This window comes from Ursus americanus, chromosome 14, assembly GCF_024610735.1.
Source record: "Ursus americanus isolate L20-20 chromosome 14, mUrsAme1.1.p, whole genome shotgun sequence".
Lineage (NCBI taxonomy): Eukaryota > Metazoa > Chordata > Mammalia > Carnivora > Ursidae > Ursus > Ursus americanus.
Genome location: NC_142140.1, coordinates 69986838 through 70004702, shown reverse-complemented (window position 1 = coordinate 70004702; position 17865 = coordinate 69986838). Strand labels below are relative to the sequence as shown.

Genomic DNA, 17865 nt, shown 5'->3' with positions numbered 1-17865 from the left:
GAAGGTTGTCAAAGGCTTACTTTCCCCAAGGAAAGCATCAGGCCCAGAAATGTTCAACCGGGCAATGATCAAACCTCAAAGAACAGAAGTTTTTTTTTAATTTTTTAAAAAGATTTTATTTATTTATTCCACAGAGATAGAGACAGCCAGAGAGAGAGGAAACACAAGCAGGGGGAGTGGGAGAGGAAGAAGCAGGCTCATAGCGGAGGAGCCTGATGTGGGGCTCAATCCCATAACGGCGGGATCACGCCCTGAGCCAAAGGCAGACGCTTAACTGCTGTGCCACCCAGGCGCCCCCAAGGAACAGAACATTTTAACACTATTTAAATTGTTCCAGAGTAAAAGCAAGAACAAAAGCTTCGAAATTTTTTTTATGCTGTGAGCATAACATTGATTCTGAAATCCAACATCATTAGACATTCAAGAAGAAAATGATAACTCATGCTCACTTTTGAATATCAATGTAGAAATCCTAAGTAAAGTACAAGCAAACAGAATCAGCCATGTACTTAAAAAAAAAAGGCAGTATATGTAAGTTTATTCCAGAAATAAATTAAAAATTTTATTGGGGGGGGGTGCCTGGGTGGCTCAGTGGGTTAAATGTCTGACTCTTGGTTTCAGGGTTGTGAGATTGAGCCCTGCATTGGGGTCCATGCTCAGTGCAGAGTCTTCTTGAGATTCTCTCTTCCTTGCCCTCTGCCCCTCCCCCAGCTCACCTCTCTCTCTCTCTCTCTAAAATAAATGAATTAATCTTTAAAAAATTTGTATTAGAAATTTATTATAAGACTTATTAATTGAATATTAGGAAACTGTTGTCGCAGGTCTCTCGGAGAATGCAATGGGCAAGGATGGATGTCTCCTCAGCCCCCACCCTGTGCAGTGAGGCAAATTGTCTGGTCTGGATGCTCAGTCTTCATGTGTCATCCCTGTTTCCATCAGTCAACTTGCAAAATATAAGACACTCTCCCACCTCTATGCCCTACCATGCCCTGCTCACCCTCACTGCTGCCTCCTCCTTCTGCGAACCTATCTCCTAAGCCCTTCCTATAATGACCTAGAATCTTCTGGAACTTCTGCCCCACACCCTGTATTTTTCTGCTGTAGCCTCAAACACTGTGTCTCCAGCTCCGTCTTCACTGAAACATAGACCTCCCCAAGAACTCCTGAGAACCCCTGAGTCTGTTGTTCTCTAAGAGACTGCTCCCCTGAACTCTTGTCCGAAGTCCTGCTTCTTTAAGATTTCAGTCATGTGACATTACCACCCTCTCCCCTTGCTGATATCTCTCCATTTTCTTATTCACTGAAGACATCATTCGCAATGATGCAAAAAGTGTTTTGCCATGTGTATGGGTATTTCCACAACCGCGTGCATGACCTTAGCTCCTCCGTTCACCCCACTGCTCCCACTGGGGCTGCCCTGCTCGCTGCACAAAGTATATAAGGGTACCCGATGGTCCTGCCTCCACTCCACGTTAGCCATCCACCCTCACATCTTGACCTGGTCATCAGCAACCATCCCTAGTCTCTTACCAGAAGCTCCTCTCCAGCTTGCTTCTTTAATTACTCCAATAAGACAAATAAATCTCTGACTCCCATCAAAACTCCCAGTCTGTTGAACTCATGACTTCTTCCCCACCATTCACCATTCATTCCTCTACTTCACTTATTACTCTGATTAAATCCCATGATTCAGCATTTGACACACACACACACACACACACACACACACACACACACAGCCCACACCTATCTGTCCTCATAGACAATTTCCTCTCTTCTTTTCCAGAGAAAACTCTGGTTTTTCTTTTCTCTCTTTCTTCCCACCTCTTCCAGCAGAAGAGGCTATTGTCCAAGCCAGAGTTTCTTAACTTCAGCACTACTGACATTTGAGGCTGGAACATTCTTTGGTGTGGGGGGCTGTCCTGTGCATTGCAGAATGTTTACCAGGATCCCTGACCTCTACTCATTAGATGCTCATAACCACCTCTAGTCATAACAACCAAAATGTCTCCAGACATCACCGTAGTTTCCTGGGTCGGTGTCGGGGGCATGAATCACCCCTGGCTGAGAACCACTAATCTAGACTCATCCTTCTAACTTATGCCTGGGACTCTACCCCCCTTCTAAGGTATACAATCTTTTCAGGAATCATACACTAGGAAATATCTTTTCCTCTCCTGTAGAGTTGGAAGCTCTCTCTCAACTGGATTTTTTTCATAAATCCTTAAGCATCTTTAAAAAAAATGTTCAGCCACACTTCCATCCCCCCCAACCAGTACATCTCCTTCCACCCCCCACCACATCTTGCAAGAGTTGGCCATTCTTCCTGCTTCCATTATTCCCTCCTCCTCTCTCCTTCAAATATGACTCAGGGTTCTTGGCATTCCACCCCCTTCGCTTTCATTACAGTTTTAACTGACTTCCGTGTCTATAAATGCAGTGGACGGTTTTCAGCCTGTGCTCACGTGTGCAATGGAGGAGATTGAGGGAAGTAAAGGTCATGAATTTGGTCTTGACTCTGTTGGATTTAAGGTGTCTCAGAGGAATCCTAGAGAGATGTCGTGTGAGCACTGAAACAGTGAGGGCTGGAGTCAGAGGTTGAGGCTGGGACATAAACTGCCTGGGTTTCCTGCAGTGTACCTGGGGACATACAGGTATGTGTATATGCATGTGGGTAACTAATACCATAGGTGTGATGTTAAGTACCTTGGCAAAGGACAGTGGCGTGTAGAGCAATTAGAATCACTTGAAGGGTTTGCAAAATGCAGATTCCTGGGCCCCACCCCCAGTTTTTAATACAATAAAAACTGAATAGCCTCCCTGTGATGGAGAATTTGCATTTCTGTCAAGTTCCCAAATGATTGATGCTGAAGCTTCTGGTCCAGGTACCACACTCTGCAAACCACTGATCTAGAGTGAGGAGGGGAGGCCCAGGGCTCGACTGGGCGCTCCATTTATCAGTCAGAAGCGGTGGTGAGCCCAAGGGAGACAGAGGAAGGACCCGGAAAAAAAGGACCACCGCCAGCTTTTGGATGGAGAGCGGCGGAGGGTGAAGATGCAGAGGCCCCAGGACTACATCTCCCAGGATGCCCCGCGCCGGCCCGCGCCCGCCCCCTGGAGGCGGCTCCCAGAGGCGCGGGTAGGATCCCAGGGACCTTTCGCGGAGCATCCGTGAGCGCGGGGAGCCGCGGCGGCTGCGGGCTGCGGCGGCGGCGGCGGCGCGGCTGGAGCTAGCGGGGCCGGTGAGTGGGAGCAGCGCTGGTCGCCGGCTCCTTTGCGCCTCAGCCGCGTCGTTTTCACGGGTCGAGCGGGCGAGCGCTGGGGTCCGTGGGTCCGGGAGCGGGGGCGCAGGACGGTCCGTCTGAGAGGGAAGACGCTCTGCTGCTGTTGTTGCCGTGGTGGCCCCGGTCCCCCTCCGCCCGGCGGGTCCCGCCCCCAGCCCGGGACGGACGTCCTACCCTGCCCTGCCCATCCAGCCCAGGAGCTGCGGGACCGGTGCCGCAGGTGGCAGCGGCAGGGGGCCGCCCCCCTCCCCTCCGGACCCCGGGGGTTGGCGCAGGAGCCCAGGACAGAGGGCCAGGTGACTCCCGAAGACTGCGGCCCTGAGAGGCGCCCCCAGCCCTCGCGGGGGTGGGACAGGTGCGTGGGCACGCCCGACCGGGGCTCCCCGGGCCCCCGGAGCCTCCCGCACCCTCCTTAGTGCTGTCCTGAGGATGCTGTGTGTGTCGGGGACCGAGTAACCCTTGGCCGTCTTCCGCGACCGCAGAGCTCCGGCCCCCTTGTTGGCCTGAGGTGACCGGGGAAAGCGCTGGCCACGCGTCTCCGGGTCATAGGGCGGTGCCACCGCTCAGTGTACCTGGGGAGCCCTGGGGGACCGTTGGGATGCTTAGGGGGGGCGGGTGATGCGGAGCCTGCCAGGAGTGCAACAGGAACAACCTCCTTCCCAAATATCTTTGAAATAAAATTAGTTTTACGTCCTTATTTTTTTTTTTAAGCAAGTTTGACCCCGAATAGCTTATTTTTATTTTGCGCGAGCTGCAATTGCCAGCACGCAAGTTTATATAATAAGCAGTATACGGTCTGGAAAAGAAAATATTCCTGTGAAGGTGCTCTTCCTTGCCCTCTATCGGAAGAATTATGTTGGACTGGTTGACATGCTTATCCATTAGTAACTGCGGTAGCTGGGGGCAGGAGATAAAGTGTTTTTGCGTAGAGGCACAGCTCAACCCTTCTGGACCGGTTTTGGTTTGAGAACATTTTTGTTATACGGTTTCAGACACGATGGTATTTCAACGTTTAAGATGGGAGAGGAGAGAAGGAGCACAAGTTTGTCCAGCCTCATTTCTTACTCTGCAGAAAACAGCTTTGCCTGAGTAACTCTCAGAGCAAACACATTTAATTTGGTGGCTAAGACTAAGCTCAGCCTTCATACTAAACTCCATGAGTTTTAATAATTTCTCAGTTGATTTGTTTGGCTGTTCCAGGTAAATAAACTCACCATCTGTTAAGAAGTGGCAGATGTCTCTTACGAATGTGTGCACTTTTTATTTCTTATTTTCCATTGATCCTCCTCTCTACAGTGCTGACTATTTTGGGCTTGGTTTTAGGGGAATGCTCCCATGGGATCGTCACTAAATATATCTTTATCATATTAAGTTTTCATTTATGCCTAATTACTAAGAGTTTAAAAAGTTAGGGGTGGATATTGATTTTTTTTCCTCAAGTGCTTTTGTGTTACATATATTCATATGACCATGTAGATTTCTTCTTAAAATCGGTATCATAGGTGATGCTGCTGCTAGATTTTCTGTGTCTAAAATCCTGGGATAATTTAAAATTCACTTTTGGGTTGTTTGATAGATTCGCTGAGCTAACATTTAATTAGAGTTTTGGTATTTATATTTATAGGTGAGATTGGTATATTCCCCCCTCCCCCTTTTTGAGTCTGAGTTCATAATTGGCGTTAGGCTGTCCTCACTGATTCAGTTGGGAAGCTTTCCACCATGTTCTAGCTTTCCACCATGTTCTATGCTCTGGAGCAGAAGAATTATCTGTTCCTTGACGTTTGGCAAAATCCGACCACAGGCTGCCTGAGCTGCTGGTGATAATATTTTTAAGAAGTTGGTATCAGTACTTAACTTTTCTATTTTTTCCATGATCATTGATTTTTCTCAGGTTTTCTGTTTCTTCAAAGTCAATCTAATACTTTACATCTTCCCAGAAAATCATTAACGTTATTGAAATTTAATATGTGTTAGCATAATGTTGTTTAGAGTCTTCTGTTGTAAGAAAATAGCTCTTCTGCATCTTTGGTATGTTGTCTGTCTTGTTCACACTTTTGTGTACGTGCCTTTTCTCTTTTTTTAATTGGTCAGACTTGATTTATGCTTGCTTATTTTGTTATCTTTTCAAAGCACCAGTTGCTGGATTTACTGATTAATCCTGTTAATTTTATTTTTCTGTGTCATCCACTTATGTTCTTAATCTTTCTTGCTACGTAATTTGAGTTTATGCCTGCAAGTTCTAGCCTTTTGAATTAGAAGACTTCCATCATTTATGTAATCAATCAGTCCTCCTGAACAAGGCAAGGACATCTAATCTTTTCATGCCAGTCACCTCCCATTTGGTTCTAAGCTCTGTTTTTACTTTAACTCTTTAAATTGGACATTATTGCTGATGTTACTATTATACTGATTTTCCAGTTCAATATTTATTAGACTTACCTACCTGTTTGCCTACTTTCTTCACTCTTCATTCCTTCTTGTATCACGATATTCTTCTTTGGATCCTTTTCCTTTTCCCTGAAGTACACTCTTTAGACATTCCTGCAGTGATGTTGCATTCTCTGTTTTTATAATATCTGAAAATGCCTTTATTTTGCCTGCACTCTTGAATTTTGGCTTCACCAGGTTTCTCTAAGCCATTGATTTCAAAGGTGTTGTTGTTGCTGTTGTTGTTGTTTTTCTAGCAGTTTTTAAAGATGTTTTGTGCCTGGAAGGCTTTGGGATCTCTATTCTGCCACACTGTTGAAAGAAAGATGGAGATTTTTTTAAAACCCAGCAATTGGAGCGCCTGGGTGGCTCAGTCATTAAGCGTCTGCCTTCGGCTCAGGGCGTGATCCCAGCGTTCTGGGATCGAGCCCCACATCGGGCTCTTCTGCTGGGAGCCTGCTTCTTCCTCTCCCACTCCCCCTGCTTGTGTTCCCTCTCTCGCTGGCTCTCTCTCTGTCTGTCAAATAAATAAATAAAAAATCTTTAAAAAAAAATAAAATAAAAACCCAGGAATTAATTTGTAATCTAATGAACTGACAGTTTTTGTGACATTTCCCTATACAAAATTAAAGATTTATCTCAAATTTATTAATTACAAATTACGTTCTCTGTCTCCTTAGCTTATTTTTTCTCTGTTTGGCCTGTTGATTCTGAGACTTGCGCTAAAGATTTCCACTATGATTCCCAGCGGGTTTCTTTTGTTCTATTTCTATTAGTTTTGTAATAGGTATGTTTACAGGCCACCCATAAACAGTGTTTCTATATTTACATGTATTTTTGAAGCTATGTTTTTAGACATTCTATATTTTCTTGTACCTTTGGGGAATAAATAGTCATCTATTTTATTTAATTGTTTCTGCTTTTGATTCTGTTTTGTGGGATATTAATATTGGTACATCTGCTTTATTTTTGTGACTGCTTACCTGGCTTATCTTTTTATATTCATTTATTTTCCATTTTCTGTGTTTTAGTTATTGCTCTTGCAATTAGATTATAGCTAGATTTTTGTTTTATTACTTAATGTTTGTGTTTTTTAAAAATTATGGTAAAATACACATAATATAAGATTTACTATCTTGACATTTTTAAGTGTACAGCTCACTGGTATTAAGTATATTCACATTACTGTGCAACCAAGCTCCAGAACTTTTTCATCTTGCAAAATTGAAGCTCTATACCCATTAAACAGCGACTACCCATTCCCTCCTCCCCCCTCAGCTCCTGGTAACCAGCACTGCACTTTCTGTCTTTATGAATTTTCCTGTCCTAGGAACCTCATATAAGTACCTCATAAAGTACTTGGCTTCTTGTGACTGGCTTATTTCACTTAGCATAATGTCCTCAGTGGTGTAGCATGTGTCAGAATTTTCTTCCTTTTTCAGGCCGAATAATATTCCATTGTGTATATATACCACATTTTGCTTATCATTTCATTTCTCAGTTGCTTCCATATTTTAGCTGTTATGAATAATGCTGCTATGAATATGGGTGTGAGAATATCTCTTTGAGACCCCGCTTTCAACGCTTTTGGGCATATACCCAGAAGTGGAATTGTGAGTCATATGGTAACTCTATATTCAACTTTTCAAGAAACTGCCAAACTATTTTTCATAGCAGCTGCACCATTTTACATACCCAGCCAACAGGGCACAAGAGTTCCAATGTCTCCACATTCTCTCCAACACTTGTTATTTTCTGGGTTTTTTTGACAGCATCTGTCATAATGGGTGTGAAATCTTTGCCTTTCAGGAAGCAGCTTTAACCCGTTTATATTTATTTCCATTACTGAATTTTGGGAGCTGCTTCCTGCCATCTTATTTTATGTTTTCTATTTCTTCTGCTTTCTCCTGCCAGCCACCATCCCTTTCCTACTTTTTATTGGATTGACTGAGTTTTTCTTATTCTATGTTATTCCTCTCTTAAGACACGGAAAATGCAGATATTACGTCTACTCTGTGGTAGGTACCTTTCAATGTGGAGACTTTTTTTTTTATGGAGGTACAACATATGTGTGTAAAGATACACACATATGGAATGTATAAAACCCCATGAATTTTGACAGGCTGAACACACGTGTACTCAGCACTCCAAACAAGAAAATTTTCCAACACTCCCGAATCTGCCCTCATGAGGCCCACCACCTAGGATAACCATTATCTTGATTTCTAACAGAGTAGATTAGTTTTACCTGTTTTCGTACTTTGTATCAATAGAGTCATACGGTATGTACGCTTTTACATCCAGCTTCTTCCCATCAACATTGCAGTTGTGTGGTTTGTCTATATTCCTCAGTGTTGTTATCCACTCTTGTTGCCGTATACATTCCATTGCGTGTATATCCACAGCGCGGATGTCCATTTTACATGATGGACATTTGGGTTGTTTGCAGTTTGGGGGTATCACGAAGAGTGCTGCTAGGAACATTCTAGTTCATGTCTTTTGTTGAATGAATGCATGCATTTCTGTCGAGTACATATCTAGGAGGGGAGTTGCTTGGTCATTGCACGTACACAGATTTAAGTAAATGCTGACCATTTCCAACAGTGATTGCACCAACTTACGTACCTGAGAAGCATACGTGGTTGCTGCACATCCGTGCCATCTCTTCGTAACTTCTGTCTTTTCCATTTTAGTCATCCGGGTGGGTATCACATTGTGGTTTTGATTCGTATTTCCCTGATGATAAATGGAATTGAGCTCTTTTGTTACCCTTAAATTTTCACACGTCTAAACCATTTTTTTCTCTTGATGTTTAACGATATATGAACTCTTCACGAGTAAAGCAAGAATGAACCTTAACATGACCTTAATTCTGTCTCGTGTTAAGATCATATGGGATTTTGGGCTTTTGTACATTATGCATAAGCAGTTATGTTTTACTGATTATTTGCTCATCAGTTATAAATTTTGCCAATTATTTGCTCATCACTGGTTCTTTTATCTCTTGTTTTTCTACTTTTTGGATTCATTATTGCTTAAATGAATCCTTAAGGAATTTTTTTTCCCCCTGAGATTTTGTGGACGGTAAACTTTCTGAACCCTTGCATGTTTAAAATATTTTTTATTTTGCTTTTCTGCATGAGTACGCTTGACTGAGGGTAGGATTCTAGGTTAAAAACCTTTGCATTTGGGGGCACCTGGGTGGCTCATTTGGGTAAGCATCTGCCTTCAGCTCAGGTTATGATCCCAGGGTCCTGGGATTGAGCCTAGGTCTAGTCAGGCTCCCTGCTCAGCGGAGAGCCTGCTTCTCCTTCTCCGTCTGCCCCACCCCAACCCCCATACTCTCGCTCGCATGCGCTCTCTCTCTCTCTGCCTCAAATAAATAAATAAATAAACTCTTTAAAAAAACCCTCTGCATTTTGAAGATAATTCTTCATTATCTGCTGGTATCTAGTGTGGTTGATGAGAAGTTTCTGCAGTTTAATTTCTGTTTCTTCATAGTTAACCTGTTTATTCTCTCTGAAGCTTTATCATTTTCTTCTTGTCCTTAGTGTTCAAAAACTTCACTATTTGTCCAGAGGTAGTTCTCTTTTGTTCTTCCTGCTCAGTGCTTGGTGGTTCCTTTTCTCCCCCAAAGATTAATGCACTTCTGTGGCACAGGAGTAGTTTCTTTTTTGAGTATTTCCTTGCCTCCATTCCTTTATTTTCTTTTTCTGAAATTATTATTAAGTAGGCATCAGAATTTTGTGGGGCGCCTGGGTGGCACAGCGGTTAAGCGTCTGCCTTCAGCTCAGGGCGTGATCCCGGAGTCCTGGGATCGAGCCCCGCGTCGGGCTCCTCCGCTGGAAGCCTGCTTCTTCCTCTCCCACTCCCCCTGCTTGTGTTCCCTCTCTCGCTGGCTGTCTCTATCTCTGTCGAATAAATAAATTAAAAAAAAAAAAAGAATTTTGCAATTAGTCTTTCATGTTTCTGGACTTTCTTCTCGGATGATCTGCCCTCTTATCTTTATGGGCTGCATTTTGGGAGATTCCTTGCCTTGGACTTTCCTGTTTACTAATCTAGTGTTTGACTTTCTGCAGTCAACTCTCCGGTCCATCTGTTGAGTGTTTTTCAATGTTGATTATCATATCTCTGTAAAATTTAGCTTTTAGAATAGATAAGATATTCAGTCTTCAAAAATCAGACTGTATTAAAAAGCTATGAGTAGGGGCGCCTGGGTGGCACAGCCGTTAAGCGTCTGCCTTCAGCTCAGGGCGTGATCCCGGCGTTCTGGGATCGAGCCCCACATCAGGCTCCCCCGCTGGAAGCCTGCTTCTTCCTCTCCCACTCCCCCGCCTGTGTTCCTTCTCTCGCTGGCTGTCTCTGTCAAATAAATAAATAAAATCTTCTTAAAAAATTAAAAAAATAAAAAATAAATAAAAAGCTATGAGTAAAAGGTCTCCCACCATCCCTTCCCCCATCTGCCCTCTTCTCCCTTACCCCACAAGCAGGTAGCCACGTTATTAGTTTCTTATATGCCCCTCCAAAGTCTCTTTGTGCAAATACAGTTAAATAAGAATTCAGTTCTTAATCCCTCCTCTTTTTTTTTTTTGCACAAATAATAACATTATTCCATGTATTGCCCTTCACCCTGCTTTTTTAGTTCATGATGTAGAGATCTTCCCCTTTCTTACTTCCTTAGACAGAGTTTCCCCTCAAATCTTCCCAAGGATGTCTAATAATTTCTTCTATGTGCTATGCTAGTTCTCTTTCCTTGGGTATACGTTCTATTGACTTGATGTCCCCATTTTGTGACGTTGAATAAAAACTCAGTCGACTCTTCCTCTGAGGCTCATCTTTGAGTTTGCAGATTCCTGTTTTCCTGCCTGTGCTACTGGCCATAGGCTGCCCCTGGGGACCGTTGAAGAGTTGTACTGAGCTGCTGAGCAGGGCAGGCGAGGGGGCATTTGTTGTGGGCTGCTCAGTGTCCGTGGGGAAGGGTCCAGCAGTCCGGGCCGTTCTGGCTGCAGTTCCCCAGTTCATCAGCTTGTCTGATTCCATCCCTGCCCCTCTTTCTCTCTGCAGCCTCAGAACCCCAAGCCCCTTATCATTTTCCACTGTATGACGGTGTCCTCCCAGCCATGCATGGGGCTGTGGTTTGCTCAGGTAATCTAATTCTGAGTACTCTCTGCCTTTCAGAAATTTCTTAGATGTTCTAGTTACCCAGCAGCACTGTTTCTTTTTTTCTCCCCAGGTTTCTTACTGATTTAATATAGTTAAAAAGTGTTTTTGCCATTCCATAGAATTTTAGGCCACCTGGAAAGCAGAAGGATGTGTTTAGGCCATTATCTTCGTCCAATCTCCACTATGATCTTTTATTTAGAACTTATCTGTATGTCGGAGGTGTGCAACACCATCCCCAGAGCTGGTGATTCGCTAGGTCTTACAGGACTCAGCTTATCGTCATATTCATGGTGTGATGTATTACATGGAAAGGATACAAAGCAAAATCAGCCAAGGGCAGAGGCGCACGGCGCCACGTCCAGACGACACTAGCTTCCAAGAGTCCTCTGCCAGTAGAGTCACAGGACATGTTTAATTCCCCCAGGATGTTGTGACAGTGTGTGTGTAATGCTGTCCGCCAGGGAAGCTCACTAGAGACTCAGGGCCCACGGTTTTTACCGGGGTGGCTGGACCTGTAGGAGCCCTCTGCCTCTAGCACATTCCAAAACTTCAGACTCCCAGCAGGAAAGCAGGTGTTCAGCGTAAACCATGGTGTTTGTACAAACAGTTTAGGCCAGCGCAACTCTCTTATCAGTTCTGCAAACGTTAGGACCCGCACCCCCACCCCCCAAACCTAAGTTCCCTAATGTCAGCCAAGGGCTAACCGTGTAAGGAGGGCCTTTTTAAGAATTGCAGTCTCAAGCCTGCTATGTCAATTCTTTTCTGCAAAATTTCCCTCCTAGATTCCACAGAAAAAGATGGATACCATACCTGGAAATGGCTTCTCTCTGCCAGATTATCTCCCTCAGAGAGGAAGCAACATTTTCAAATATTAAAATCAAACGATGGGTAAAGAACTGTTTGGTGACTTTGGAAGACTCCAGAGTACGGCATGCCAAGCAGCCTTGAAAGGATGTCAGTGGCAGAGCCTGGGGGAGCCGCTCAACTATTTTAAATTATTGTGTTCCCCTGTTGGCCTTTGGTCACTTCAAGACGGCAGGTGGCTTATCATCGAGCACAGCAATCTGCAGCTTAGTATACCCCTCTCCACAGAACCATTCTGATCACCCCAGTCCGTGTCAGTCTCTGTTCCCCAAACTCTGGCCGAGGCTCTGCTCAGGGAGCATTTCGTCACTTCTCTTCCATGCTTGTATTAGATGGTTTCGCTGCTTCACTCTTTGGGGCTGAGTTTAATCTCCCGCAAGATCGAGAGTTCCCTGAGGACCAAACAGCAACTCCTACTTGGTTACGTTAGCTGTGCCTCTCCAGTAGGGCAAAATGCTTACAGTTGGTGCCTACTAATGCTTGTTGAAGAAACAGGTACAGGAAAGCAGGAAACAGTGTCCTCTTTTTTCCGTCCCCTGCCAGACATGGAGCTGATCTTTCGTCCTGTGTTGAGGTGGTGATGGAAAGCGCCGAGCTGCCGTTAGCTGCTGGCGTTGTCTGAGTTCTGTCTCCCCAGGCCACAGATGGTATAATTGTATAATTAAAGGTTTTCGTTGGAGAGGTTTTCTGAGGTCACTGAACCTGCGTGGGGGCTTAGATTCCCAAACCATTTTTTTCTACCTAACCCTACGGAACGTATCTGGTTGTAGACTTGTTTCCTCTCTCTCCCCATGTGTTTGGACGTCAGGTGTGGGGAATAATTCATCATAACCTCATTCTTAGCACTTTATCATCATTGGTCCGTGCAGGCCCCTCTCTTGTCTTGTGTACTTCTTCATGCATTTGTTCATTGATTCATTCATTCCTTTCTATCCTGCGTACCCCATGCGTATTCTCCTCCCCCCTCCATAGCAAACTATTCTAATGCATTCGATATGCGTGCCTTTGTAGTATGTGTACTTAAGAACGCATACTGTTTTGCGTGCATGTGTTTTTCATTTGCATAAATGGTGTCGTGTTATAGCTGTCACTCTCTTTCATAGTGTTGTCATTCACCACTATGTTTTGATGTCCTGTCCCTGTTGCTGTGTGATTATCTGGTCTGTCTGTGTATCCACTACATCTTGCCTCTCTCTCATCTGGTGATGGACACACAGACATTGATTCCTACCCCCAGACACTTCAAACAATGCTGAATGGAACTCTTGTGCATGTCCCCATATGGTCTATGTAAGAATCTCTTTGGGATTTAGACACGGGAGCAGGATTTCCTGTCATGGTCTGTGTCTGTGGTTAATGGAACCAAGTACTACCCGGTTAATCTTCAGCGTATCTGCACCACTCACCTTTCCCCAGCAGTGCCTGGGATTTTGGTTTTACCTTTTGATGTGTTAATTGACAGCACTTTAACAATCAAGACCTTTCACGTACATGTCCATTATCTCTAGCCTCTCTTGAGTAGTATTTCATCTTGGCTAAAGTCATGGAGTGGTAGGTCACCCCTTTAGCTACACAAGCTCTCTGACCCGGCGGGCCCCGCTCATTCTCTTGACGAGAGAGATTTGTTTGGGTTTGTGGTTAGCTGCCGTCGTACGTGAAGCAATACCTTGGAAATAAGGAAGCCGGGGCTGACATTCAGGAAGATGTTCGATGAGGATGATTTTGGGGTCAAGTGGACTCAGAGTGGCGAGCACGGCAGTGGTTCCCGTATCTCATGACATTGCACGGGGGTCAGTACAGTAACAGAAAACGGACGGAGTGTGCCCGCCCTCTTAGAGCAGTAATAATCCATTCATTTCAGCTCTTTCTGGGTTGTCTCTTATTTTGATGCACAAAAAGGCCATACCTCCGTGGAGTCAGCATATGAGTGGAAGCTCTAAACCAGGGGCTTGAAAACGTCTTCTATAAAGAGCCAGATAGTAATGATTTTAGGATTTCCAGGGTCATACAGTCTCTCTCATAACTACTCCACTCTGCCCGTAGAGCCAAAAGCAGCCACAGACGTCCAGCAATGTGCCCCATTCATCTGGCCCACAGACGGTAGTTTGCCAACTTAATTTTTTCTTTCCTCTCTTGTTTCTGAGGTACAAGTTTATGACACTCACTTGATTACCTACTCTGTGCCAGGGCTAAGATTATAGTGATGGCTAAGATACAAATGGTACAAATCTGTCTTTTAGCATAACGTCTGGGTGGGGAGACCGAGGAGTGAGCAGCCAATTACCCAAGAAGACAAGAGGCCAGGACCAGGCGGGCACAGAATCAGGCACTGGAGCTTAGGACAGGGTGTATCAGGCAAGACTTTCTGGAAGGAGGAGAGATCTAAAATAAAGGGGCAAGAGGAATTAGGTGGGACAGGGGCAAGTGACTTGAGGGTTTAATTCACTATAGCTGGAGGGTAAAGATCAGGGTTTTGTGGTACAAGGAGGAAGGGGGTTGGGATAGAGGTAGCAGGGGTGCCAAGCAGCCAAAACGTGGGTAGCAGGAGTGACAAGAGAGAGATTGAGTTAAAAACCCACAGGCAGAATCATAAATGCTTAAGTAATTGAAGGTTGGTGGTGACAATCCCACTGCTATTAAGATATGTCAGGTAATGTGAAAACATAGAAAGCTCTCCAATAATTTCACAAAGTTAAAGTAACCCTGACAGAGAACAAGGGAAGCCCACAAAAGTAAACTATGGACCAAAGATCACGTGTGGTGTATATGCACATATCCTAAGTAAAATGGCAATTGGGGCGCCTGGGTGGCTCAGTCAGTTAAGCGTCTGACTCTTGGTCTCAGCTCAGGTCTTGATTGCAGGGTGGTAAGTTCAAGCCCCGTGTTGGGCTCTGTGCTGGGGTGGAGCCTACTTTAAAAAAAATGGCAAAATGGGGGCGCCTGGGTGGCTCAGTCGTTAAGTGTCTGCCTTCGGCTCAGGTCGTGATCCCAGGGTCCTGGGATCGAGCCCTGCGTCAGGCTCCCTGCTCAGCGGGAGGCCTGCTTCTTCTTCTCCCACTCCCCTTGCTTGTGTTCCCTCTCTCGCTGCCTCTCTCTCTGTCAAACAAATAAATAAAATCTTTAAAAAAAAATGGCAAAATGAACCCAGCAGAATTAAAAAGAGTAATACATTTTGGCCAAATAGTTGTGTTTTTTTTTGTTGTTGTTGTTTTAAAGTAAGCTCTACTTCCAATACAGAGCCCAACACAGGGCTCAAACTCACGACCACGAGATCAACACCTGAGCCAAGAGCAAGACTCAGACGCTCAACTGACTGAGCCACCCAGGTGTCTCTTGGCCAAATTGTTTTTATTACAGGAATTCAAGAATGGTTTGATATAAGGACATATGTCAATTTAATACATTCTGTAAATAATAAAAGGAGAAAGCTATATAATCACATTGAGAGGTCCTGAAAAAGTGCTTAATAGAATTTGACTTTGAATCTTGCCATTCCTTGAAAAGTTTTTATGTCCCCTGCCTCCAACGCGTGCAGTCTTCCTTGCCCGGCTGACTTTCTCACCTTCTTGTTTCTCTGGCTAATCCTTGCTCATTAGTTGTATAACTTTTCCTTCATCATGTTTTTTTGTGAATCCTCTCTTGTGTACCCTGTGTGGAATAAGTTATCCTCGTCTCTCTAGTGCAGTAATGCTCCATCCATATCTCTGTCCTTGCGTTTTGATGGTCATTCTCAGTTTCTCTTTGTACCTAGCTGATTTCCTTCTGTGGGAGCCAGGCAGCCGTTTTAGGCACTAGAGATGCAGAGACAGAAAAAACATTGCCCAGTTGTCCGCCTCTGCACCGTCAGACTCAGTCCCCACCCTTCTCCTGTTCTCTATGTTAGAAGGAGCTGATTCTGCCAACGTCACTTTGCAGGCTCCTTTGTCAAATGCCGCTGGCTAAGGGTGGCTAGGAAAAGGCACCAGTGGGAGATTGGAAGGTGAGAGGAAGGGAAAAGCCAGGGGATTTCTCTCCCCGTTTTCTTTGAACAGTGTCTCTGGGGTGCTTCCAGCTGCAACTGGGTGACATTGGCCTCTGGTGATAACACCTTCTTCCTTTCCCCGCTAGCCTTAAGTGTGCTAGAGATGTCCTACTCTGGGGTGGCTCACCGTCCCTCCATCCCATGTGGCTGCTCAGCCCTTCCCTAAACCTTGTAACTGCTTCCCAAACTAAATTCCCTCTGTTGAACTACCTCTTTTGAATTCTGTTTGCTTGATTGGACCCTGCCCGGTGTAGACAAGAACTCTACTTCTGTGTGCCCACGGTCTTATAGGACAAATGGGCATTAAAACAACTGTAATTTTTTTCTCTTCAATGCTCCTTCCTTCCTTCTTCCGGAAGTAGACTTTGCTTTGGGTGCAGGGATTGGCCATGATCCTAATTGAAACAGTCATAGAACTTCATACAGGGGCGCCTGGGTGGCACAGCGGTTAAGCGTCTGCCTTCGGCTCAGGGCGTGATCCTGGCGTTCTGGGATCGAGCCCCACATCAGGCTCCTCCACTATGAGCCTGCTTCTTCCTCTCCCACTACCCCTACTTGTGTTCCCTCTCTCGCTGGCTGTCTCTATCTCTGTCAAATAAATAAATAAAATTAAAAAAAAAAAAAGAACTTCATACATACTCCCTGTTCACAAAATTTTTCCAGGGGTGACCATGTCATCCATACCAGACTAATCACTTTTCTTTAGATAGTTCAAAATGGAGCCAGTGGAGCAAGAGGGCCCCTTTGTTCTCGGGAGTTATAAGGATGCATGAACTCCCGAGAGCTGGGTCCTTGTTTTGTTTAATGTATGTCTCCAGTGCATAGTAAGTGCCCAATAAAGACAATTTCGTAAAATCTAAGATGCTAGCAGTTTTAAAACAATTATTTTGTGTTCCACTAAAAAAGGAAAAAATACTGTCAATTAAACTGTGATACAATGCTTTTTATTAGGTACATTTTATAAATTTCAGACTCACTGCAAGATCTTTTAGAGTTCTTTAGACATCCGTGTGTGTCATATTCCATTCTTGTATATGTGCACAAAGGAATATGTAAGGACGATAAATTGATTAAGGTGTTTCTAAAACTTCCTCACATTCAGTGTCTCCCTCTCTCTTTTTTAAAGATTTATTTATTTGAGAGAGAGAGAGAGCGCACGTGAGAGCATGGGGAGGAGCAGAGGGAGAGACAGAGAAACTTTAGCAGACTCTGCGTTAAGCATGGAGCCCAACTCAGGGCTCGATCCCACGACCCTGAGCTCACGACCTGAGCTGAAACCAAGAGTTGGATGCTTAACCAACTGAGCCTCCCAGGTGCCCCAAGAGTGTCTCTTTTGAATCACTTTTTCACCCAAGTCATTTATGTCTGTGGATTTTTTCACAGATAGCATCCCCTCTGCCATCAAGAACACTGGTCATGTGTTGGTTGTAAAAGCATTCCTCCATTTTCTCCAGGATTTCCTTCTGAGCTTGTGACATCTGTTCTGCAGATTTGATGCTGACACTTCCCTTGATCTTGACTGAAGGTATCGACCAGAAGGTGTCGATTAAACAATCAGGACTCACCTCCCTTCTTTGAACACCCTTGCTTAGTTTGTAGGCTGAAATATCGTAGGACTGCAGTTACCTGTGAGGCCACCTAGGATGAAAGTGAAGTCACCATGCTTTTTGGTGAGTTTCTTCTTCTTCTTTAAAGATTTAATTTATTAATTGATTAATTAATTTATTTGAGAGAGAGAGGGAGAGAGAGAACACAAGTGGGGGACAGAGGCAGAGGGAAAGAGAACTCGATGCGGGGCTTGATCCCAGGACCCTGAGATCACGACCTGAGCTGAAGGCAGACACTTAACTGACTGAGTCACCCAGGTGCCCCTTGGCGAGCTTATTCTTTAACTGCCCAATTTTGCATACATCCCGGCATTGGCATTGGCAGCCAATGACAACTGTAAGAGGTATGCTGACTTCAGCAATACTAAAATGTGTGTCCTGGAATCAATGGACAGTGGTATTTGGGAAATTAATTAACTACATGAATCTCATGCTGCCCGAACCTATAACTCCCACTGCAGGAGTGAAGGTAACACACAGAAAGGCATAGAGAGTGGGT

At 44.6% G+C, this 17865-nt stretch overlaps 1 protein-coding gene across 2 annotated transcripts in view; it reads left to right on the top strand.

The window, feature by feature from the left end:
* Positions 1 to 3154: 3154 nt before the first annotated feature.
* Positions 3155 to 17865, top strand: part of SPECC1 (sperm antigen with calponin homology and coiled-coil domains 1) — a 257749-nt gene continuing 243038 nt past the window's right edge. For both annotated transcript variants that reach the window (XM_045778245.2, XM_045778240.2), the window contains exon 1: positions 3155 to 3242. The gene's annotated coding sequence lies outside the window, so the exon portion shown is untranslated. The remainder of the gene's footprint in view (positions 3243 to 17865) is intronic.